Raw genomic sequence first — 25387 nt, 5'->3', positions numbered from 1 at the left:
CACTCATGTCTCTGCCTGAAGTGGGCACTCATGTCTCGGCCTGAAGTGAGCATTCCAGTTCCTGACCCTCAAGAGGGCACTTCTGTTTCTGGTCCTAGAGTGGGTACTTCTCCTGATTCCATTTACTGTGTGGACATTACTGCTGTCCAATCCTGTTTCCAATATCCGAGTCTTTATATTTATACCTCTTTATTCAATCATGCCTAAAAGGAGTAGTTCTGCTAAGAAGTATATTCCTCTGGCTACTTTTAGAGCACAAAATCGCTGACACCACCTCAAATGAGCTCCAAACCCCTGAACCAACTCACATGAGCATGACAGTAAGAACTGGAATATGTCCGTAAATGTGGCATTACAAGAGGAAAACTGACCTGCAGGCTGGATTAGTGGTATTTGTATTGGAGGAGCTTGAGGTTATGGTTTTAAAGTCCTGATCCCTCTTAAAGGGACTACCTTTCTTTTTGAGTGCTACATAAGAAAGCCAAGATATTAATTTATGATTGAAGTGTCAACACTCTGCAAAATGTTGGTTATAAATTTGTGCAAACTAGCATTAAATTATTAAATGAAAAAATCTGTATTCAAAGAATACATTCATCAATATAAAATAAGAATTAATTAGCAGCCCCGATTTAACTTGCTGCTTCCTTAAAGGTCGTAAAAACACTTACGAAATCCACCATTTATATATTTTCCTACTACTGTATATCATGGGGCATATTTATCAAGCTCTGTATATCATGGGGCATATATATCAAGCTCCGCTGCTGCATAACTTGTCCGCCTGCTCTGAGGCGTTGGACAGAAATCAACCTGATTCAATACGACCGGGTTGATTGATACCACCTGCTAGCGGCCGATTGGCCATGAATCTGCAGGGGGCGGCATTGCACCAGCAGTTCACAAGAACTGCTGGTGCAATGATAAATGCCGACAGCGTTTGCTGTCGGCATTTATCAATGTGCAGCAGACATGATACGTTATTTTGTATCATGTCCGCTCGCACATTGATAAATATACCCCTATATATCTACATAATTAAAGCAATATAACTAATTCAAACACTGGGTAGAAAATGGATTGGATTGCTTTATAAAAAGTAGTCATAAGTCACCCAAGAGACCACACAATTTATTTGAGCAGCAAACTCTTAGGAATTGGAATGTCTGAATACTTTTAATACAAACAATTGCTTTTTAAATTTCATTTCTAAACCCATGATCTTGTATATGTAAAAAAAACAAAGTGGTATTTTTATTTTGTAAACCTGCTAACATTAACTGATTTCTTTCAGCCTGGACAAACTTATACTTGATCAAAATAATTAAAATATGCTGAGCTAAACACTTTTCCACATAATTTTTTCCAGTCTAGAGGAAATGAGACACATTGGATCAGTACCCTGAGCATTCCAGATCATTTAACACAGAATGTAATCCATCTACTGTACGCTGCCAGCCTCAGGACATTTAGTCAATCTCTTATGAGGAGAAATTGTATAGCAGAAAACATGTAAACTTAAAAGCTATCTATATCTTTCTGCAACTTTGTAGATGATATGCTATAAATTACCAGGAAGATATCTTGTTGAGCTAATATATCAGTTTTGTAAAAAGCAGAATTTAATGAATGCTAGCAAATATTTATAATCATTTTAAGTTCTCACATATGGGCCTTTTTACAAACATACAAATACATTCCTGTTAAAGACCATTTAAAATTGTATACAATGTAAAGCATACTATCCCAAAAAAATATTTCTTCTTTTGAATTCAGCAAAGTTAGTTATCTTTTTGCTCTTCAAATGCCCCCCACATTAATTGCTCACATTTACAGCAAATTTAGAGGAGAACTGAGAATACATTTGCAAGATATGGTAAAATGCATTAGTGGCAATGGTGTGGTGGGCACTTTCAAACAAGGAAGTTGTTTTTAGAAGTGATTAAATACTGTTTTCAGCTTAAACATTAATGCTGTTTTAATTACCCATTAACTCTAATATGTATGTACAGTGTTTTATCACATAGGTACAGCCTATCTTGTTGCTTTACGCACTGTGCACAAATACCTTATTAGATATTGTAGATTACATTCATATTTAAAAGGACAACAAAATCCATATCAAGAACAGGATAACTGAGGAAGTAAGTTATAAAAAAAGGGCTTGGATTTCCTGAGCTGACATTACATGTAATATATTTAACAGCACCGTAAGAATGACCTTTAACTCCTAGAGTACTTTTGAAAACTAACTGGGGAAGTGCATGAACCCTCTATGCGCCCACTATCATGCCTAATACCTATTGGCTGTAACATTCCCAAATTGTGCTTCTATTAGATACTTATACTATCTCTGAAGTACTCTTCATCAGGTCCTTTACTCTAGAAGTCAGACCTAAAATGATCAATAAATTATGCATCAACAAGGTTGTTTACAATTTACCTTTAACAATATCTAGAGGAGAAAGGAGTCATAGACCGCCTCAAAGCAAGTTGGCATATTTGTGCTCAGGTTTGAACTTGAGACCTCTATTGCTGGCTCTTTCTAAACCTGTTACTCTGTCTCTGTGCCACTGGAGGGCTCTGGCTCAGGCTGAGAGTTTCTTTGTTTTGCTACCTGCACTGGATAGCTCTCTGGCTCCACTGGCTTGCCAACTGTATGTAGTTTCTCAATCAGCACTGCTATTTAAGGCAGCCTCACAGACCACTCCCTGCCCTGACATAGTGGTTTACACTCTGTTTTTGCCTCTGGCCTGTGCCTGTATTCAAGATATTCTGGTGTATCCTTTGGCTGCTGTAACCAGCTTGTCTCATGACTTCTCTTTTGGATCTCCCCTATGTTTAGACAAAGAATCGAACAGGTTCTCTGGTAAACTGAACTTGGCTTTTTTTCTGATTACTTTTCCGGATATTCCCTGTGGTTACTGATTGGTCTGCTTTCTGGTATCTGACCCTCGGCTTGTTTTCAGAGTATTCTCTCATTATCTGTCAGTCTCTGCTACAAGTGTATCCAGTATCTCTACTCTGGTATCCTATTCTATTACCCAAGCACAAATAGAGGGCATCTTCCAAGCACCACTATCCTGCTCCAGTAACCTTTCCCTGCATACGGCATCTGTTCAGCACCGATATCCTGCTTCAGCACCCTAGCCCTGCAGAGAATTCCAGCAAAGAACCAGCTTTTTGTTCTCGATTCTAGACCTGCAGAGGGCTCCAGCCAAGCACCTGTATTCTATTCCAGTAACCTAGCTCAGCTGCATCTGCCAAGCACCGGTATCCTGCTTCAGCACCCTCACCATGCATCTGCCAAGCACTACTTTCCTGCTCCAGTACCCTCGCCCAGCAGAGGGCATCTGCCAAGCAATGGTATACTACTCCTGTAGCCAAGCACTGCAGAGGGTGTCTGCCAAGAACCACTATCCTGCTCCACTACCCAAGCCCTGCAGAGGGTGTCTACCAAGCATGGTATCCTGTTCTAGTCTCGCGGCCCCCAAGTAGGTACTCTAGTCTTCGGTCCTCAATTGAACACTCCAGTATTCAGACTTCAAGTGGGCACTCCAGTCTTAACATTAGAGTGGGTACTCCTGTCTTCAGTCCACAAGTGGGCATTCCAGTCCTCGGCCCTAAAGTGTGTACTCCTGTTCCTGGCCCTAGAATGGAAACTACTTCTGACTTGAGGTCTGGTGTGGGTGTTACTGTTGACTAATCCTGTTTCCAGTTTCCTGTACAATAAAACCTGCTTTGTCTGTTATCGCAATCATGCCTAAAAGGGGTAGTACCATAAATAAACTCATACCACTGGCCCCTTTAGTGCTCATGATGGAACTAAGTCTAACATCTTAACACATGAGCTCCAAACCCCTGAACCCACTCTGCAGAGTGTGACACAAGTAATTGATAAAGGCAGGAAACATTATGGACTTATCTACATGAGCCCAATCTTCTTCACTTCTCTGCTGACTCTGACATCTTTAAACATCTAATAAGAGAAATAGCTACAGTACTTAAGCTCGAACTGCATCAATACTGAGAAGGCAAACTATCACCTAGATTACGAGTTTTGCGTTAGAGGCCGTGTGGTGCTAACGAGCAGTTTTCCCTCACCGCTCACTTACATGCAGCGCTGGTATTACGAGTTTTCAGAAACCCGTCGATAAAAGACAAGAAGTGAGCGTTGAGACAAATTTTGCTCATTACCGCACTCCAATACCAGCGCTGCTTAAGTCAGCGGTGAGCTGGTGTAACGTGCTCGTGCAAGATTTCCCCATAGGAATCAACGGTGAGAAAAAACACCTGCAAAAAAGCAGCGTAAAACTCCTTAACGCAGCCCAATTGATTCCTATGGGGAAATAAAATTTATGTCTACACCTAACACCATAACATGAACCCCGAGTCTAAACACCCCTAATCTTACACTCATTATCCCCTAATCTGACGCCCCCGACATTGCCAACACCTATATTATACTTATTAACCCCTAATCTGCCGCTCCAGACACCGCCGCCACCTACATTATACTTATGAACCCCTAATCTGCTTCCCCCAACATCGCCGCCACCTATATTATATGTATTAACCCCTAATCTGCTGCCCCCAATGTCGCCGCCACCTACCTACACTTTTTACCCCCTAATCTGCTGCCCCCAATGTCGCCGTCACTATATTAAAGTTATTAACCCCTAATCCTAAATCTAACCCTAAACCTAACACCCACTAACTTAAATATAATTTAAATAAATCTAAATAAATATTCCTATCATTACTTAAATTATTCCTATTTAAAACAAAATACTTACCTGTAAAATAAACCCTAAGCTAGCTACAATATAACTAATAGTTACATAGTAGCTATTTTAGGATTTATTTTTATTTTACAGGCAAGTTTGTATTTATTTTAACTAGGTAGAATAGTTATTAAACAGTTATTAACTATTTAATAACTACCTAGCTAAAATAAATACAAATTTACCTGTAAAATAAAACCTAACCTAAGTTACACTAACACCTAACACTACACTATAATTAAATAAATTAACTAAATTAAATATGATTACTAGTGATGTCGCGAACCTAAAATTTTCGGACTCGAACTTCCGGTATTTTTCGCGAACGCGCGAACCGCGCGAACCGCCATTGAATTCAATAGGCAGGCGAACTTTAAAACCTACAAGGACTCTTTCTGGCCACAATAGTGATGGAAAAGTTGTTTCAAGGGTCCTAACACCTGGACTGTTGCATGCTGGAGGGGGATCCCTGGCAAAACTCCCATGGAAAATTACATAGTTGATGCAGAGTCTGCTTTTAAGCCATAATGGGTCTAAATCAACTAACATTCCCAAAGTGGCTGTCTCAAAACATCCCAGACAGAAGATAGATTGATAGTGATAGATAGGATAGATAGATAGATATACATAGATTGATAGTTAGATAGAATCGATAGAAGAGAAATAGATATATTTGTTAGATATATAATTACCCTAATAAATTCTAATAATCAAACATGCGTTCTTGGACCCAACTAGCTTGTGTCAATTAGTACTTTTCTTAGCACTTTAATCCCTGTTCCCCCCCCCCTATCGTGGGAGTTCTATATGGCCTGCCAGATTACCCTGAAAAATTATAATAATAAGACATGTGGTCTGCTACCTATTTTAACGAGGTTGTGTTTTAAGTACTACCATTCTTAGCACTTTAATCTCTGTAACTCCGCCTATTTGGTGAGGTTTATACGGCCTGGATGATTACCCATACAAAATATAATAATAAGACATCTGCTCTTGGTCTGCGACCCATGGTAACTATGTTGTGTTAATTAGTAATGTCCTTCACATTTTAATAGCTGTTACTCATACTCACCCTATCGGTGGAGGTCTATATGGCCTGCATGATTACCCTTACAAAATATAACAACCAAACATATGTTCTGGGACCCATGGTAAGTAGGATGTGTTATGTAGTACTGTTCTTTGCATTTTCATACCTGTTACAACACCAAATGGTGGCAGGTCTATCTGTCCTTCATGATTAGCTGTACCCAAACCCCAAAAAAAGCTGAGTGGTCTTAGACTAACACCCATGGCTAACTCTGTTGTTTCAATTAGTACTATTCTTAGCACTTTCATCCCTGTTACGGGCGGTCTACATGGCCATCATGATTAGCCGAACAAAATACTACAATCCAACCTTTGCTCAGTCTTCATAGGCCCTTCATTGTCTGTATTTTGATAGTACAGTTCTTATTATTTTTATAGCTGATACAACACCGAATGTTGTCAGCTCTATATGGCCTGCATGATTAGCTGCACCCAATACAAAAATAAATCCAAGCGGTCTTGGATTAACACCCATGGCTAACTCTGTTGTTTCAAGTAGTACTATTCTTAGCACTTTCATCTCATCATCCCTGTTACTTCCAGGACTCTCGGTGGTGGTGGTCTACATGGCCATCATGATTAGCGCAACCAAATACTACAATCCAACCTTGGCTCAGTCTTCCTAAGGCCCTTCATTGGCTGTATTTTGCTAGTACTGTTCTTATTACTATGGTGGTCTACATGGCCATCATGATTAGCCTAACCAAATACTACAATCCAACCTTGGCTCAGTCTTCCTAAGGCCCTTCATTGGCTGTATTTTGGTAGTACTGTTCTTATTAGTTTAATAGCTAATACGACACCGAATGTTGTCAGCTCTATATGGCCTGCATGAATAGCCGCACCCAAAGCCAAAAAAAAGCCAAGCGGTTTTGCACTAAAACCCATGGCTAACTCTGTTGTTTCAAGTTCTACTATTCTTAGCTCTTTCATCTCATCATCCCTGTTACTTCCAGGACTCTCGGTGGTGGTGGTCTACATGGCCATCATGATTAGCCTAACCAAATACTACAATCCAACCTTGGCCCAGTCTTCCTAAGGCCCTTCATTGGCTGTATTTTGGTAGTACTGTTCTTATTAGTTTAATAGCTGATACGACACCGAATGTTGTCAGCTCTATATGTCCTGCATGAATAGCCGCACCCAAAGCCAAAAAAAAGCCAAGCGGTTTTGCACTAACACCCATGGCTAACTCTGTTGTTTCAAGTTCTACTATTCTTAGCTCTTTCATCTCATCATCCCTGTTACTTCCAGGACTCTCGGTGGTGGTGGTCTACATGGCCATCAGGATTAGCCTAACCAAATACTACAATCCAACCTTGGCTCAGTCTTCCTAAGGCCCTTCATTGGCTGTATTTTGCTAGTACTGTTCTTATTAGTTTAATAGCTGATACGACACCGAATGTTGTCAGCTCTATATGGCCTGCAAGAATAGCCGCACCCAAAGCCAAAAAAAAGCCAAGCGGTTTTGCACTAACACCCATGGCTAACTCTGTTGTTTCAAGTTCTACTATTCTTAGCACTTTCATCTCATCATCCCTGTTACTTCCAGGACTCTCGGTGGTGGTGGTCTACATGGCCATCAGGATTAGCCTAACCAAATACTACAATCCAACCTTGGCTCAGTCTTCCTAAGGCCCTTCATTGGCTGTATTTTGCTAGTACTGTTTTTATTACTACATGGTGGTCTACATGGCCATCATGATTAGCCTAACCAAATACAACAATCCAACCTTGGCCCAGTCTTCCTAAGGCCCTTCATTGGCTGTATTTTGGTAGTACTGTCATCCTTTTGAATAACAGATTACAGTAAAGGCATTGATTTTAGAAACCCACAGATCATTATTTGCAACCGTGAATTTACAAAAAAAAATTGATTACACAGCCGTGACACTTATTTATGCTCAGGCCTTTTTAATACGAGGGTCCAGGAGCCTCAACCGAAACAACAGCATGAAAGAGGAGATATGTCATCCTTTTGAATAAAAGATTACAGGAAAGGCATTGATTTTAGAAAACCACAGATCATTATTTGCAACCGTGAATTTAGAAAAAAAAATTGATTACACAGCCGTGACACTTATTTATGCTAAGGCCTTTTTAATACGAGGGTCCCGGAGCCTCAACCGAAACAACAGCATGAAAGAGGAGATATGTCATCCTTTTGAATAAAAGATTACAGGAAAGGCATTGATTTTAGAAAACCACAGATCATTATTTGCAACCGTGAATTTAGAAAAAAAAATTGATTAGACAGCCGTGACACTTATTTATGCTCAGGCCTTTTTAATACGAGGGTCCCGGAGCCTCAACCGAATCAACAGCATGAAAGAGGAGATATGTCATCCTTTTGAATAAAAGATTACAGGAAAGGCATTGATTTTAGAAAGCCACAGATCATTATTTGCAACCATGAAATTAGACAAAAACATTGATTAGACAGCCGTGACACTTATTTATGCTCAGTCCTTTTTAATACGAGGGTCCCGGAGGCTCAACCGAAACAACAGCATGAAAGAGGAGATATGTCATCCTTTTGAATAAAAGATTACAGTAAAGGCATTGATTTTAGAAACCCACAGATCATTATTTGCAACCGTGAATTTAGAAAAAAAAATTGATTACACACCCGTCACACTTATTTATGTTCAGGCCTTTTTAATACGAGGGTCCCGGAGCCTCAACCGAAACAACAGCATGAAAGAGGAGATATGTCATCCTTTTGAATAAAAGATTACAGGAAAGGCATTGATTTTAGAAAACCACAGATCATTATTTGCAACCGTGAATTTAGAGAAAAAAAATTGATTAGACAGCATGACACTTATTTATGCTCAGGCCTTTTTAATACGAGGGTCCCGGAGCCTCAACCGAAACAACAGCATGAAAGAGGAGATATGTCATCCTTTTGAATAAAAGATTACAGGAAAGGCATTGATTTTAGAAACCCACAGATCATTATTTGCAACCGTGAATTTAGAAAAAAAATTGATTACACAGCCGTGACACTTATTTATGCTCAGGCCTTTTTAATACGAGGGTCCCGGAGCCTCAACCGAAACAACAGCATGAAAGAGGAGATATGTCATCCTTTTGAATAAAAGATTACAGGAAAGGCATTGATTTTAGAAAGCCACAGATCATTATTTGCAACCGTGAAATTACACAAAAACATTGATTAGACAGCCGTGACACTTATTTATGCTCAGGCCTTTTTAATACGAGGGTCCCGGAGGCTCAACCGAAACAACAGCATGAAAGAGGAGATATGTCATCCTTTGGAATAAAAGATTATAGGAAAGGCATTGATTTTAGAAACCCACAGATCATTATTTGCAACCGTAAATTTAGAAAAAAAAATTGATTACACACCCGTCACACTTATTTATGCTCAGGCCTTTTTAATACGAGGGTCCCGGAGCCTCAACCGAAACAACAGCATGAAAGAGGAGATATGTCATCCTTTGGAATAAAAGATTATAGGAAAGGCATTGATTTTAGAAAGCCACAGATCATTATTTGCAACCGTGAAATTACACAAAAACATTGATTAGACAGCCGTAACACTTATTTATGCTCAGGCCTTTTTAATACGAGGGTCCCGGAGCCTCAACCGAAATAACAGCATGAAAGAGGAGATATGTCATCCCTTTGAATAAAAGATTACAGGAAAGGAATTGATTTCAGAAACCCATAGATCATTATTTGCAACCGTGAATTTAGAAAAAAAAATTGATTACACACCCGTCACACTTATTTATGCTCAGGCCTTTTTAATACGAGGGTCCCGGAGCCTCAACCGAAACAACAGCATGAAAGAGGAGATATGTCATCCTTTTGAATAAAAGATTACAGGAAAGGCATTGATTTTAGAAACCCACAGATCATTATTTGCAACCGTGAATTTAGAAAAAAAAATTGATTACACAGCCGGGACACTTATTTATGCTCAGGCCTTTTTAATACGAGGATCCTGGAGCCTCAACCGAAACAACAGCATGAAAGAGGAGATATGTCATCCTTTTGAATAAAAGATTACAGGAAAGGCATTGATTTTAGAAAGCCACAGATCATTATTTGCAACCGTGAAATTACACAAAAACATTGATTAGACAGCCGTGACACTTATTTATGCTCAGTCCTTTTTAATACGAGGGTCCCGGAGGCTCAACCGAAACAACAGCATGAAAGAGGAGATATGTCATCCTTTTGAATAAAAGATTACAGTAAAGGCATTGATTTTAGAAACCCACAGATCATTATTTGCAACCGTGAATTTAGAAAAAAAAATTGATTACACACCCGTCACACTTATTTATGTTCAGGCCTTTTTAATACGAGGGTCCCGGAGCCTCAACCGAAACAACAGCATGAAAGAGGACATATGTCAATCTTTTTGAATTATAGATTACAGGAAAGGCATTGATTTTAGAAACACTGAGATAATTACTTACAACCGGGAAATCAAAAAAAAAATTGAACAGACACCCAGTACACTTTATTATCCATAGGCCTTTTCAGCAGAGGCTCCAGGACCCTCAACAAAAACAAGAGCAGGGAGCTGGGCCTAGGAGTACAATGGAGTGTGATAATAATAATATAAAGGAGAAGATTGCATAGTTGTGGCATTTTAATTTTGTTATCTTGGGAACTTAGTACTTGCAATGACCTTGCTCTGGTGAATCCATATCGCAAATGTGTTATTTAAGGCACTGTTTGTCTATTTTTTTTGAATATCAGCATTTGGTAAATGAAGCTCAACTTAGGCTGGTGAGAAACGACGTTTCTTCTGGCTGTTTGCAAATGTTGTGGCTCTGGACAAACATGTGAATAAGGGGCCATCAGCCATATTCTGCACGCAACCCCTTTGATGATTGACGATAAACATGTGTCACCTGCAAGCAGAGCTCATTACTTCTGTCTAAATCATCTTCCTGGTATGGACAGGCCACTGTTTCCCACAGCAAGTACGAATTTTGAAATACAAGATTGTCTTAAGTATGGTAGGAAACCAAAGTTTATTTAATTCAGTACTATCTATCACCACAAAAAATGAACTTCTTGAAGCAACAAAAATGCCAGCAATTTCATGTGCTTATGGATGACAAGGACGTCATGTCCTTTGGTGCACAGAGATGGAGACGATTTTTGCCCTCCCTGTACACTACCCAGATGTCTCAAACATCACCAGAAACACAATACAGCCACTCTTGTGAAGTTCCTGGTGTTCCGGTAGCCATCTCTTTGCGCTCCTAAAGGAATACTTTATCAGTGTTTTTGTATACATCCGACAACAGCTTCGGAGACTGTGGTGACGCACATGTTATTTACTGTTGTTCCAGCTGTGGCAATATCAATTGGCATGAAAAAGTTAAGATTTGTGGGTTGGGGAGCCTATAGCTGTTAAGGTAGGACGTGTGTTTGAGGAGCTCCAGGTCTTACAAGTTACTTTGGAGTTAGTTTTCAACCTTAATTTAATTTTCTTTTTGGGATTCATAGTCACACTTTCTGGGGCTATCCAAGAGGAGCCTGGTAAAAGCAGTAGTAGTGACCCCTTATATCAACGGGTACCGAGACCTGTTTTTTGCGTTTCCAATATTGCGCCTTACCCCAAACTAATCCTGAATGAAAAAAAAAATAAAAAAAATTTGGACTAGTGACGCACATTTTATGCACGCTGTGTTAATTGCAATTAAACCAGCAGCATGAAAGAGGACATATGGCATCCTTTAGAAAATTAGATTACAGGAAAGGCATTGATTTTAGAAACACAGAGATCATTAGTTGCAACCGTGAAATCACAAAAAACTTTGATTATACACCAAGTACACTTATTTATCCTTAGGCCTTTTTAGCAGAGGCTCCAGGACCCTCAACAAAAACAAGAGCAGGGAGGTGGGCATAGGAGTACAATGGAGTGTGACAATAATAATGTGAAGGGGAAGATTGCGGAGTTGTGTCATTTTAATTTTGTTATTGTGGGAAATACTAGCAATGACCTTGCTCTGGTGAATCCATATTGCAAATGTGTTTTTTAAGGCACTGTTTGTCTATTTATTGAATATCAGCATTTGGTAATTGAAGCTCAACTTAAGGCTGGTGAGAACCGACCTCTCTTCTGGCTGTTTGCAAATGTTGTTGCTCTGGACAAACATGTGAATAAGGGGCCATCAGCCATATTCTGCACGCAACCCCTTTGATGATTGACGATAAACATGTGTCACCTGCAAGCAGAGCCCGTTACTTCTGTCTAAATCATCTTCCTGTTATGGACAGCCCACTGTTTCCCACAGAAAGTCCGAAGCTTGAACTACAAGATTGTCTTGAGTATGGTAGGAAACCAAAGTTTATTTAATTCAGTACTATCTATCACCACAAAAAATGAACTTCTTGAAGCAACAAAAATGCCAGCAATTTCATGTGCTTATGGATGACAAGGACATCCTGTCCTGTGGTGCACAGAGATGGAGAGGATTTTTGCCCTCCCTGTACACTACCCAGATGTCTACAACATCACCAGAAACACAAGACAGCCACTTTTGTGAAGTTCCTGGAGTGTTCCGGTAGCCATCTCTTTGCGCCCCAAAAGGAATTCTTTATTGTTGTTTTTGTATACATCCGACAATAGATTCGGAGACTGTGGTGATGCACATGTTAGTTACTGTTATTCCAGCTGTGGCAATATCAATTGGCATTAAAAAGGTAAGATTTGGGTTGTGGAGCCTATAGCTGTTAAGGTAGGACGTGTGTTTGAGGAGCTCCAGGTCTTACAAATTACTTTGGAGTTAGTTTTCAACCTAAATTTAATTTTATTTTTGGGATTCATAGTCACACTTTCTGGGGCTATCCAAGAGGAGCCTGGTAAAAGCAGTAGTAGTCACCCCTTATATCAACGGGTACGGAGACCTGTTTTTTGCGTTTCCAATATTGCGCCGTACCCCAAACTAATCATGAATGAAAAAATAAAAAAATAAAATTTGGACTAGTGACGCACATTTTATGCACGCTGTGTTAATTGCAATTTGCAATAAAAATAATCTGCTAACAACAACCACTACCTACAACCACACCTGACTCCTGAAGTCATGCTTCAGTTATTAAGTCAAGTTAAATTATTTTTTTTTTTCTTTATTATGCGCAGCAGAGGCTCCAGGACCCTCGACAAAACCAGCAGCAGGAAAGAGGACATATGGCATCCTTTGGAAAAAATGATTATAGGAAAGGCATTGATTTCAGAAACACAGAGATCATTAGTTGCAAACGGTAAATCGAAAAAAACATTGATTAGACACCCAGTACACTTATTTATCCTTAGGCCTTTTTAATAAGAGGCTCCCGGAGCCTCAACCGAAACAACAGCATCAAAAAGTACATATGGCATCCTTGTGAATAATAGATTACTGGAAAGGCATTGATTTTAGAAACCCGTGGATAATTTTTTGCAAACGTGGAATCTAAAAAAACATAGATTATACACCCAGTACACTTCTTTATCCTTAGGCCTTTTTAGCAGAGGCACCAGGACCCTCCACAAAACCAGCAGCTTGAAAGAGGACATATGGCATCCTTTAGAAAATTAGAGTACAGGAAAGGCATTGATTTTAGAAACACAGAGATCATTAGTTGCAACCGTGAAATCACAAAAAACTTTGATTACACACCATGTACACTTATTTATCCTTAGGCCTTTTTAGCAGAGGCTCCAGGACCCTCCACAAAACCAGCAGCATGAAAGAGGACATATGGCATACTTTAGAAAATTAGATTACAGGAAAGGCATTGATTTTAGAAACACAGAGATCATTAGTTGCAACCGTGAAATCTAGAAAAACATAGATTATACACCCAGTACACTTATTTATCCTTAGGCCTTTTTAGAAGAGTGTCCCGGAGCCTAAACAGAAAGAACAGCATGAAAGAGGACATATGGCATCCCTTTGAAAAATAGATTACAGGAAAGGCATTGATTTTAGAAAGACAGAAAAAAAATTGTTACAAACGGGAAATCTAAAAAAACATTGAATAGACACCCAGTACACTTCTTTATCCTTCGGCCTTTTGAGCAGAGGCTCCAGGACACTCAACAAAACCAGCAGTAGGAAAGAGGACATATGGCATCCTTTGTGAAAAAAAGATTATAGGAAAGGCATTGATTTTAGAAACCCGGGGATAATTTGTTGCAACCGTGAATTTGAATAAAAAAAATGGTTGGATGGACACCCAGTACAATTCTTTCTCCCTAGGCCTTTTTATAAGAGGGTCCAGGACCCTCAAACAAAACATCAGCAGGAAAGGGGACATATGGCATACTTTTTAACAATACAGTAAGAGTACAGTAAAGGCATTGATTTTAGAAACCCATAGATAATTTTTTGCAAATGTAAATTTGAATCAAAAAAATGATTCGATGGACACCCAGTACACCACTTTCTCCTTAGGCCTTTTTATAAGAGGGTCCTGGACCCTCAAAAAAAACACCAGCAGGAAAGAGGACATATGGCATACTTTTGAAAATTAGATTACAGGAAAGGCATTGATTTTAGAAACACAGAGATCAGTTATATGACCCGGGAAATAGAAAAAAAACATTGATTGGACACCCAGTACACTTCTTTATCCTTAGGCCTTTTTAAAAGAGTGTCCCGGAGCCTCAACAGAAAGAACAGCATGAAAGAGGACATATGGCATCCTTTTGAAAAATAGATTACAGGAAAGGCATTGATTTTTGAAAGACAGAAAAAATAAGTTACAACTGTGAAATCTAAAAAAACATTGAATAGACACCCAGTACACTTCTTATCCTTCTGCCTTTTTAGCAGAGGCTCCAGGACACTCAACAAAACCAGCAGTAGGAAAGAGGACATATGGCATCCTTTGTGAAAAAAATATTATAGGAAAGGCATTGATTTTAGAAACCCGGGGATAATTTGTTGCAACCGTGAATTTGAATTAAAAAAAAAAGATTGGATGGACACCAGGTACAATTCTTTATCCATAATGCCTTTTTATAAGAGGGTCCAGGACCCTCAAACAAAAAACCAGCAGGAAAGAGGACATATGGCATACTTTTGAACAATAGAGTACAGGAAAGGCATAGATTTTAGAAACCCATAGAATTTTTTTTTTTAAATGTAAATTTGAATAAAAAAAATGATTCGATGGACAGCCAGTACACCTCTTTCTCCTTAGGCCTTTTTATAAGAGGGTCCTGGACCCTCAAAAAAAACACCAGCAGGAAAGAGGAAGTATGGCATCCTTTTGAACAATAGAGTACAGGTACAGCATTGATTTTACAAACCCAGAGATCATTTTGGTCAATTGTTAAATAGAAAAATAAAAATGAGTGGCCAACCAGTACACCTCTTTCTCCTTAGGCCTTTTTATAAGATGGTCCTGGACACTCAAAAAAAACACCAGCAGGAAAGAGGACGTATGGCATCCTTTTGAACAATAGAGTACAGGTACGGCATTGATTTTACAAAACCAGAGATAATTTAGGTCAAATGAGAAATAGAAAATAAAAATGAGTGGACACCCAGTACACCTCTTTCACCTTAGGCCTTTTTATAAGAGTGTCCAGGACCCTCAAACAAAATACCAGCAGGAAAGAGAACATATGGCATACTTTGGAACAATAGAGTACTGGTACGGCATTGATTTGTGAAACCCACAGATAATTGTTTGTAAAAGTGAAATAGCACCAAAAACCATTATTGGACTCCCACTTCAGGTCGTTCACCTTCAGCTTTTTTATAAGAGGGTCCAGCACCCTCAACAGAAACAACTGCAGGAAACACCACCACATATGCCATCCTTTTGCACAAGCGAGTACAGGTATGGCATCCATTTTAGAAACCCAAAGATAATTGAGAGGAACCAGGAACATTTTTATAAAAACTGGATGGGGCAACCATTACTACAGGTCGTTCTCCTTCAGCCTTTTTATATCATGGGCCACGACCTGCAACAGGCACAACAGCATGAAACAAAACATATGCCACCCTTTTGCACAATAGAGTACAGGTATGTCATAGATGGAACACAGAGATTATTTAGATCAACCAAGAGACGGATAAAGATGCTTGGTCAGTCCTACTCTTTCAAATTTGTTGCATTTTGCGTTCAGTTGAATGGTCCACCGGATATGAGTGGTGTGTAAAGTTGTACAATTCGTAACAGTTTAATCACTAGTGTTATGTGCCTTATTTTTTTTATTTGAGTTTTGTACCCACAGAGATGCAGCAGAGGCCAGAACAATTAGGAATGTACAAATGACTGAAACAATGGGGTATTGTTGGAGCAACTGCTGTAGCAGCGGCCAGAAAAATTGATGTTTGAAAAACATTTATAAAGTGCCCTAAAAGCTTGTGGCTTGAACACTAGTTGTTGGCGGATAAGTCAAGCAAGTCCTCCGTCTTTATAACAAAAAAAAAAAAGGCCAGCCTGTGTACCAGTTGTAGCCCAAGGCAGCTCATATCATCATCAGTAGTTTTTTATTCAAATGTATCACCCAATGTCAGTCCCTTCGGGATCCAGCCCTCATTCATTTTTATAAAAGTGAGATAGTCAAGGCTTTTTTGACCTAGGCGACTTCTCTTCTCAGTGACAAAACCTCCTGCTGCACTAAAAGTCCTTTCGGACAGGACACTTGAGCTTGCGGGCTAAGAGTTCAGACAAGCCAGCTGTCAGACGCCGGGCAAGGGGGTGACTTTGAGAAATTGGCTTCTTACGCTCAAACATGTCCTTGACAGACACCTGACTGTGGGCAGATGACCAGGAACAGCTATGTAAGAGAGACTGAGTGGAGGATGGTTGAGAGGGGGCAAGGAGGACAGCACTGGTTGATGTGGCTGAAGATGCTGGAGCAGGAGGAGGAGGGCGGCTTTCACTTTGTGTGCTGCTTCTACTCATGTGTTCTTCCCATCGGCCTTTGTGATGGGAGACCATGTGCCTTCGCAAAACAGTTGTACCTAGGTGGCTGTTGGACTTCCCACGACTCAGTTTCTTTTGGCACAGGTTGCAAATGGCATCGCTGTTGTCAGAGGCAGACACACAAAAAAAATGCCACACTGCTGAGCTCTGCGATGACGGCATTCTGGTGGTGGCAACAGCATGCGTTGATGGGCGTCGGCGGGCTGTCTGGCTGACCCCTGGTGACGATGCATGCTGTCCGACTGTGCCACTAGCTCCTTGAGACGACCTCCCCGTGCTTCCAAATCGTCTCCTCCTCCTCCTCCTCTCTGTCTCCCCATCTGAACTTTCCCCCTCTTCTTCTTCTCTTCTAGCAGGCACCCACGTGACATCCACCGACACATCATCATCAACCGCTTCACTTGTATCTGAAACATCAAGAAAGGAAGCAGCAGCGGGTACAACATCATCATCATCATCATCACACCATACCTCCATGTCGGTAATGCTGCCTGACTGAGACTGATCACTATTATCTACATCCTCTGTCAATGATGGTTGCGCATCACTCATTTCTTCAAAATGATGTGTCAATAACTCCTGTGACAGATAAAGTGAAGCGGCTGTGGTGCTAGTGTTGGTGGTGGCGACAGGCGGCGGAGTGTCACTGGTCACTTGAGACCTGCCCAGAGCACAGCTGGACTTAGATGGTGCGTCAAGGTTAGGAGGACTAGCAGCGGAAGCTGAAGAAGATTGGGTTTCCTGTGTTAGCCATTCAACTAGGTCCTCCTCAGAAGTTTTTGCATCCCCCCTGGCACCCGGCGTCTGAACAATGTGCATATTTGTAGGGTCTAAAGGAATCACAGCACCACGACCACGACCACGGAACCTGCGGGGTGGCCTGCCTCTGCCTGTCATTTTTTTTTAAATGGACACTTACAATACTATTACACCAATTGAGTGGTGGCACTGTGAAAGTGGGCACAGTATACGCTGTGAGACTGACAACAACAAAAAAGACAGATGTTTTAAAAATCACAAATTGTTAATTTTTGGAAAAATTACTAGTACTGTGGCAACAAATATGATTGTTTGGCACTATTTGGCAAATGAGCCTGTCTGGCACACACGCTGGGAGAAAGGAAACTGCAATTCAATGGCATGAGGAGACTGAAGAATCACAGTCAAAACAGTTATGATTAACAAAAATTCCAATCCTGTTACAATAAATATGAGTGGTGGCACTAATTGGCTAGTTGGGACTGGCACACAGGCAGGCAGGCAGACAGGAGGAAAATGCAATTCAAGGGCACTAGTAGACTGCAGATTGACAGTCAAAACAGTGTTGATTGACAAATTTTGCAATACTGTTAAAAGAAATATGATTGCTAGCACTAATTGGATAGTTGGGCCTGGCACACAGGCTGGCAGGCAGTAGAAAAGTGCAATTCAATGGCACAAGCAAAATGAGGATTAAGATCAACAATCAAGATTTTTTTTATTTTAATTAGTAACTATACTGTGACAACAATTAGGATTGGTGTAAATAGTTGGCAAGACGGCCTGGCACAAAAGGATGGCAGGCAGGAGGGAGATGCAATTCAAGGACACTAGGAGACTGATTACTGACAGTCTAAACAGTGATGATTGACAATTTTTGCAATACTGTTAACAGAAATATGATTGCTGACAACAATTGGCTAGGTGGGCCTGGCTCACAGCAGGCTGCAAGGCAGGAGGAAAGTGTTATTCAATGGCAGCAGCAAACTGACGATTCAAATCACAGCAACTATTACCAAAAATTTTAATTTTTAATTATTAGAATACTGTCACAACAAATATGATTGGTGTAAATATTTTTTAAGTAGGCCTGGCACACAGGCTTGGAAGGCTGTAGAAAAGTGCAATTCAAAGGCACGAGCAAACTGAGGGTTAAGATCATCAACAATAAAGATTTTTTTAATTGTAATTAGTAACTATACTGTGACAAAATATTTGGATTGGTGTAAATAGTTGGCAAGACGGCCTGGCACAAAAGGATGGCAGGCAGGAGGGAGATGCAATTCAAGGACACTAGGAGACTGATTACTGACAGTCTAAACAGTGATGATTGACAATTTTTGCAATACTGTTAACAGAAATATGATTGCTGACAACAATTGGCTAGGTGGGGGCCTGGCTCACAGCAGGCTGCAAGGCAGGAGGAAAGTGCGTTTCAATGGCACCAGCAAACTGACGATTCAAATCACAGCAACTATTACCAAAAAATTTAATTTTTAATTATTAGAATACTGTCACAACAAATATGATTGGTGTAAATATTTTTTAAGTAGGCCTGGCACACAGGCTTGGAAGGCTGTAGAAAAGTGCAATTCAAAGGCACGAGCAAACTGAGGGTTAAGATCATCAACAATAAAGATTTTTTTAATTGTAATTAGTAACTATACTGTGACAAAATATTTGGATTGGTGTAAATAGTTAGAGAGTCCCAACTAGACTTTATATATTTAAGCCCCACTGTGGTTTGAACCGGAAACACAAACTTTAATGTGAAACTCTGGATATTATCAAGTAGTTACACCTTAGGATTCATAAATGGATTGTTGACTTAATCCAATTTTATGCCCATTTTACATTTCTTTGGTAGAGATTAATTGCCTTTATAGCTACAACCGCCAGTTAATATTAAGAATGAATCAAATAGGATATCCAGTTCTATAAACCTTTCCGTAGTGCACACTCTCACAATGACAAAGTTCTTTTTAATCAACAGTTCAAAGTACCACTCCACGGCTTTATATCACCCCAGAAATAAAACAGGAGAAGCTAAACGTATCTCACCAGTTATTCGCACGCTCTTCCAGACCTCAGTCTGTCCACCACCGCGGATCGAGCGGCGTCCTTCTGCTGGCGGGGAATACCTGTGGCTTGTAGCACTTGGTTGTTCAAACAGAACAGTTCAGTTGCGTGTCCAACGTGTCGACCCAGCTCCTGTCCAATGAACGCCCAGTATGGTGACGTATCCTGCGTGTCACCACCGGCACAGGCCAGGGGCGTATTCAAGATATCAGGGGCGTACTGGCGTTATCCTGCAGTACCCCAAAGGCTGCAACTGTTCATCCAAGGCAAGGAACTTGTATTGACAATTGCAAGTGGGTGCATAAACGGAAGGTTTAAAACGTCATATAGTACTGGCAAGGTTGTGTTGTATAGGTAGGGTTTCAAATTACCATAGGTGAAACTTCCGAAGAGGGAAAACCAGCTTTCCTTTTCCTCCTCACAGATAGTCAATCCGGTGGGCTTATGCAGAAAGTGCTGGCTAGTGGTAAAATGGCATTATCAAAAAAATCAGGAAATAAGCCAAGCACCAATGAGTAAAAATAAAACTTAGAACTTTATTTTGACATTTAAAACGAAGAATATAAGCGATAGAGAGTATGGGTAACCCCCAATAAAGACTAACGCGTTTCGGCTAGGAGAGCCGTACTCATAGTCCCTAAAACCATTGAAAACACACTGACTTAAATACCCAGTGTTACATCATGATAGGTTGGACAGTTAATTGAAATTTAAAGGTATATTCTCTATCGTAGTTTCACATCATATAGTATCTTATTTAATATATTGCTAGATATTGGAATTACCTTTACAAAAATTCCTTTAAATGTCCAACAAGTGGGGGGATTTTTTTGGGGTGATCATGTTTGTATAAATTTAAATTCATTTATAAAGTATTAACAACAAATTGTACCTTGCTATAGGATTGTTTACATCAGTAAAAAGATCAGTATACATATGGTTTACAAACTGCATCCTAAGCCTAAATATACAAAATATATATAATAAAGATACATGAAAAATGATAATAAAAGGAGTATATTCTTTGTGTATACACCATCCAAAGGATCCTATTGCACCCTAACAACTAACCAAAAGTGTCTATACAAAATAATAATGCAAAATTATATAAATATATTCAAATCCCAAAATTGAGCCTATGACAAGAGATATGGCCAAAAAGTCCAAAATTTATCTAATTGTTTTCCAATACATAAAAAATTAAATTAATTAAGGAATATGTGAATGGAGAAATAGAACCAAAAATGTGTACACATGTGCTAATTTGTATATATTATTGTTACTGAGCCTATGACTAGAAACTATACTACATATTGACAATTGATCTCTAGATCAATTAAAAAATGGAAATAAATCTAATAAGGACACTCACAGGGGATACATATCCTTTTGGAATGTTATCACGACCAGTGATTGATAAAGTCGTATTCGGAATTCAGGCCCCCAGGTCTCTTAGTTTGGAGCCTGAAAATCCAATACATTTCCTGTCTTGAAAGGACCTTAAAGCGGTCTCCCCCTCTCTTCTGGGGTTGGACTTTTTCAATAATCGTCCACTTAAGTGAACTACAATCCTTGTCATGTTTTTGGACAAAATGGGTCACTAATGTGGTACTACTCTTGCCTACCCGGATAGTGGACAAATGTTCGCGTATCCTTGAGCGAACATCCCTGGTGGTCAGACCCACATATTGTAGATTACACTCCTCACACCAGAGGAGGTAAACACAGTATGTGGACTTGCAGTTCACACAAGAGGAAATATCAAAAGTTTCCCCTGTGACCATTGAGGAAAAAGTATTACCTACTCGTACGTGTTCACATGCTTTGCATTGTGAGTATCCGCACCTGTATGTTCCTCTGTGTCTAAGCCAGGAAGAAGTACCTGTAGCTGGAGTAGCTCTTTTTAATTGGGAAGGGGAAACAAGATTACCTATTGTTTTATTTCTCCTGTAGGAAAACCTACAGCCTTTCTTCACCGTCTCTGTGAGGGCATCATCTGCCACCAACAACCGAAAATGATTTCGGACTATGTTACAGATCTGTGGGTATTGGACTGAATAATCTGTTACAAAGGTAAGTGTATTTTCAGAACTTTTAATAGAAATTTGTTTATCTTGAAGGAGACTTCCTCGTGGGATACTATCTACTTCCTTTCTGGCTCTTTTGATGACTTTTCTATTATACCCCCGTTGTTGCAGACGTTTCTCCAGATCATCCGCATGTGTCACATAACTTTGGGATAAGGTACAGTTGCGTTTAATACGCACAAATTGGCCTTTGGCCACTGAATAGGGCATATGTTTAGGATGGCAACTTTTGGCGTGTAAGAGGCTGTTTCCTGAGATGGGCTTCCTATACACCTGTGAGGATACCCTCCCAGAGGACCAGCCCCTTAGTTCCAAATCCAAATAGTGTACCCAGGTTGGGCTGTACTCAAATGTGAATCTTAGATTCACCTCATTGAGGCCCAAATAGTCAGCAAAATCCTGCGCTTGTTCCTTAGTACCCTTCCATATAAATAGAAGATCATCTATATAACGAATATACAGTTTGATTTTCGATCTGAAGGGGTTCCCAGCCGCATAGACGTGGGACCGCTCCCACCAACCCATGAACAGGTTGGCGTAAGTGGGGGCAAATTTGGCCCTCATTGCAGTCCCACGTCTCTGCAGGTAGAATTCCCCCTCAAACCGAAAATAGTTATGAGAGAGCAGGAATTTAGTGACATTAAGAACAAAGGAGATGAATGACTCACTGTGGGTTGTTCCCTCCTCCAGAAAATATGCAACTGCCTGAATACCCCATTCATGTGGTATCATTGAATATAGGGACACAACATCCACAGTGAGCCACCCAAAATCCTGCTCCCAGGGTACCTTTTCTACCAAGTTCAATACTTGTTTAGAATCCCTGACATAGCTGGGGAGAGACTTAACCAGGGGTTGGAGTATTCCGTCCAGCCACTCAGAGAGATGTTCCAGCATAGACCCTATGCCATTCACTATGGGTCTACCCTGGACATTCTCTAGTGACTTGTGCACCTTTGGAAGGTGATGGAACAAGGGGATGACCGGATGTTCTACAAAAAGATATTTGGAAGTCTTATCATCTAACAGTCCATCCTCCACTGCTCCATCAAGAAGGTGCACAAGTTCTCTCTGAAAAGTGTGTGTGGGGTCTTGTTTCAAATGTTCGTAATTTTCTACATTTTCTAGTTGTCTCAGGGCTTCCTTAATGTAGTCAGACCTGTTTAGGAGGACCACTGAGCCCCCCTTGTCCATCAACAGCATAGGATGGGTGGTAGGGCAGGATCAAGGAGAGGTAGAGTAATATATAACTCTTCTCACTCTAGGGGTCAACCAAATCAACAAATAAGATACCAACCCACAGTTGACCATTCCTACCCCCCTGCCCAATCTGCAGCAGCTCAGAATAGAGATGATGAGCTGGTACAGTTGGAGCAGGTTTTTCAGGTAGGACACCACCCCCGGGAAGGGGGAGGTACGAATCTACAGGGACCCCAACAAGGGAGATACCAATCCCGTCAGACAAGAGCCCCGTCGAAATACGTACCGTCATAAACCTATCTAACCACATCTTAAGTAATTACGAGGAAAGAGTGCTGTCACTTGGTCTGGGTTTTGTACCCACAGTAAACTTCAATTTATTCAAGACAATGTTGGATTTGAATAAGTTTATTCGTAATTTGACGTTGCGTAAACACTTTTAAAAGGCAAACTCAGACCAAGAGATAGCAACTGGATTCACACCAACTCAGGGGGGTCCTCTTCAGGAATTAGATTTTTTGGAAACATGTGATCTTATCACTTTAAGGGAACTAGAGAGAGAGGGAACATCAAGTATGGAACAGCAGAATCCAGATAGGGTTAGAAAATACAGAAATCCCTCCACATTCTACCCTATCCAAAGTAGGGGTAACATCATAGAGACCTTTTAAAGAAGGGTGGAATCTGACTTAAGGCAATTAACTTTGTCACAGGTAAACACTCCGAGTAATATGTCACTGAATGAAAGAAAAGCCCTTAAGGCTTTGGAAGAGAACCCAGATGTGGTTATCAAGCAGGCGGACAAGGGGGGCTCAGTGGTCCTCCTAAACAGGTCTGACTACATTAAGGAAGCCCTGAGACAACTAGAAAATGTAGAAAATTACGAACATTTGAAACAAGACCCCACACACACTTTTCAGAGAGAACTTGTGCACCTTCTTGATGGAGCAGTGGAGGATGGACTGTTAGATGATAAGACTTCCAAATATCTTTTTGTAGAACATCCGGTCATCCCCTTGTTCCATCACCTTCCAAAGGTGCACAAGTCACTAGAGAATGTCCAGGGTAGACCCATAGTGAATGGCATAGGGTCTATGCTGGAACATCTCTCTGAGTGGCTGGACGGAATACTCCAACCCCTGGTTAAGTCTCTCCCCAGCTATGTCAGGGATTCTAAACAAGTATTGAACTTGGTAGAAAAGGTACCCTGGGAGCAGGATTTTGGGTGGCTCACTGTGGATGTTGTGTCCCTATATTCAATGATACCACATGAATGGGGTATTCAGGCAGTTGCATATTTTCTGGAGGAGGGAACAACCCACAGTGAGTCATTCATCTCCTTTGTTCTTAATGTCACTAAATTCCTGCTCTCTCATAACTATTTTCGGTTTGAGGGGGAATTCTACCTGCAGAGACGTGGGACTGCAATGGGGGCCAAATTTGCCCCCACTTACGCCAACCTGTTCATGGGTTGGTGGGAGCGGTCCCACGTCTATGCGGCTGGGAACCCCTTCAGATCGAAAATCAAACTGTATATTCGTTATATAGATGATCTTCTATTTATATGGAAGGGTACTAAGGAACAAGCGCAGGATTTTGCTGACTATTTGGGCCTCAATGAGGTGAATCTAAGATTCACATTTGAGTACAGCCCAACCTGGGTACACTATTTGGATTTGGAACTAAGGGGCTGGTCCTCTGGGAGGGTATCCTCACAGGTGTATAGGAAGCCCATCTCAGGAAACAGCCTCTTACACGCCAAAAGTTGCCATCCTAAACATATGCCCTATTCAGTGGCCAAAGGCCAATTTGTGCGTATTAAACGCAACTGTACCTTATCCCAAAGTTATGTGACACATGCGGATGATCTGGAGAAACGTCTGCAACAACGGGGGTATAATAGAAAAGTCATCAAAAGAGCCAGAAAGGAAGTAGATAGTATCCCACGAGGAAGTCTCCTTCAAGATAAACAAATTTCTATTAAAAGTTCTGAAAATACACTTACCTTTGTAACAGATTATTCAGTCCAATACCCACAGATCTGTAACATAGTCCGAAATCATTTTCGGTTGTTGGTGGCAGATGATGCCCTCACAGAGACGGTGAAGAAAGGCTGTAGGTTTTCCTACAGGAGAAATAAAACAATAGGTAATCTTGTTTCCCCTTCCCAATTAAAAAGAGCTACTCCAGCTACAGGTACTACTTCCTGGCTTAGACACAGAGGAACATACAGGTGCGGATACTCACAATGCAAAGCATGTGAACACGTACGAGTAGGTAATACTTTTTCCTCAATGGTCACAGGGGAAACTTTTGATATTTCCTCTTGTGTGAACTGCAAGTCCACATACTGTGTTTACCTCCTCTGGTGTGAGGAGTGTAATCTACAATATGTGGGTCTGACCACCAGGGATGTTCGCTCAAGGATACGCGAACATTTGTCCACTATCCGGGTAG

The sequence above is a fragment of the Bombina bombina genome, chromosome 4 (assembly GCF_027579735.1).
Source record: "Bombina bombina isolate aBomBom1 chromosome 4, aBomBom1.pri, whole genome shotgun sequence".
NCBI classification, from domain to species: domain Eukaryota; kingdom Metazoa; phylum Chordata; class Amphibia; order Anura; family Bombinatoridae; genus Bombina; species Bombina bombina.
This window is presented reverse-complemented; position numbering follows the sequence as displayed.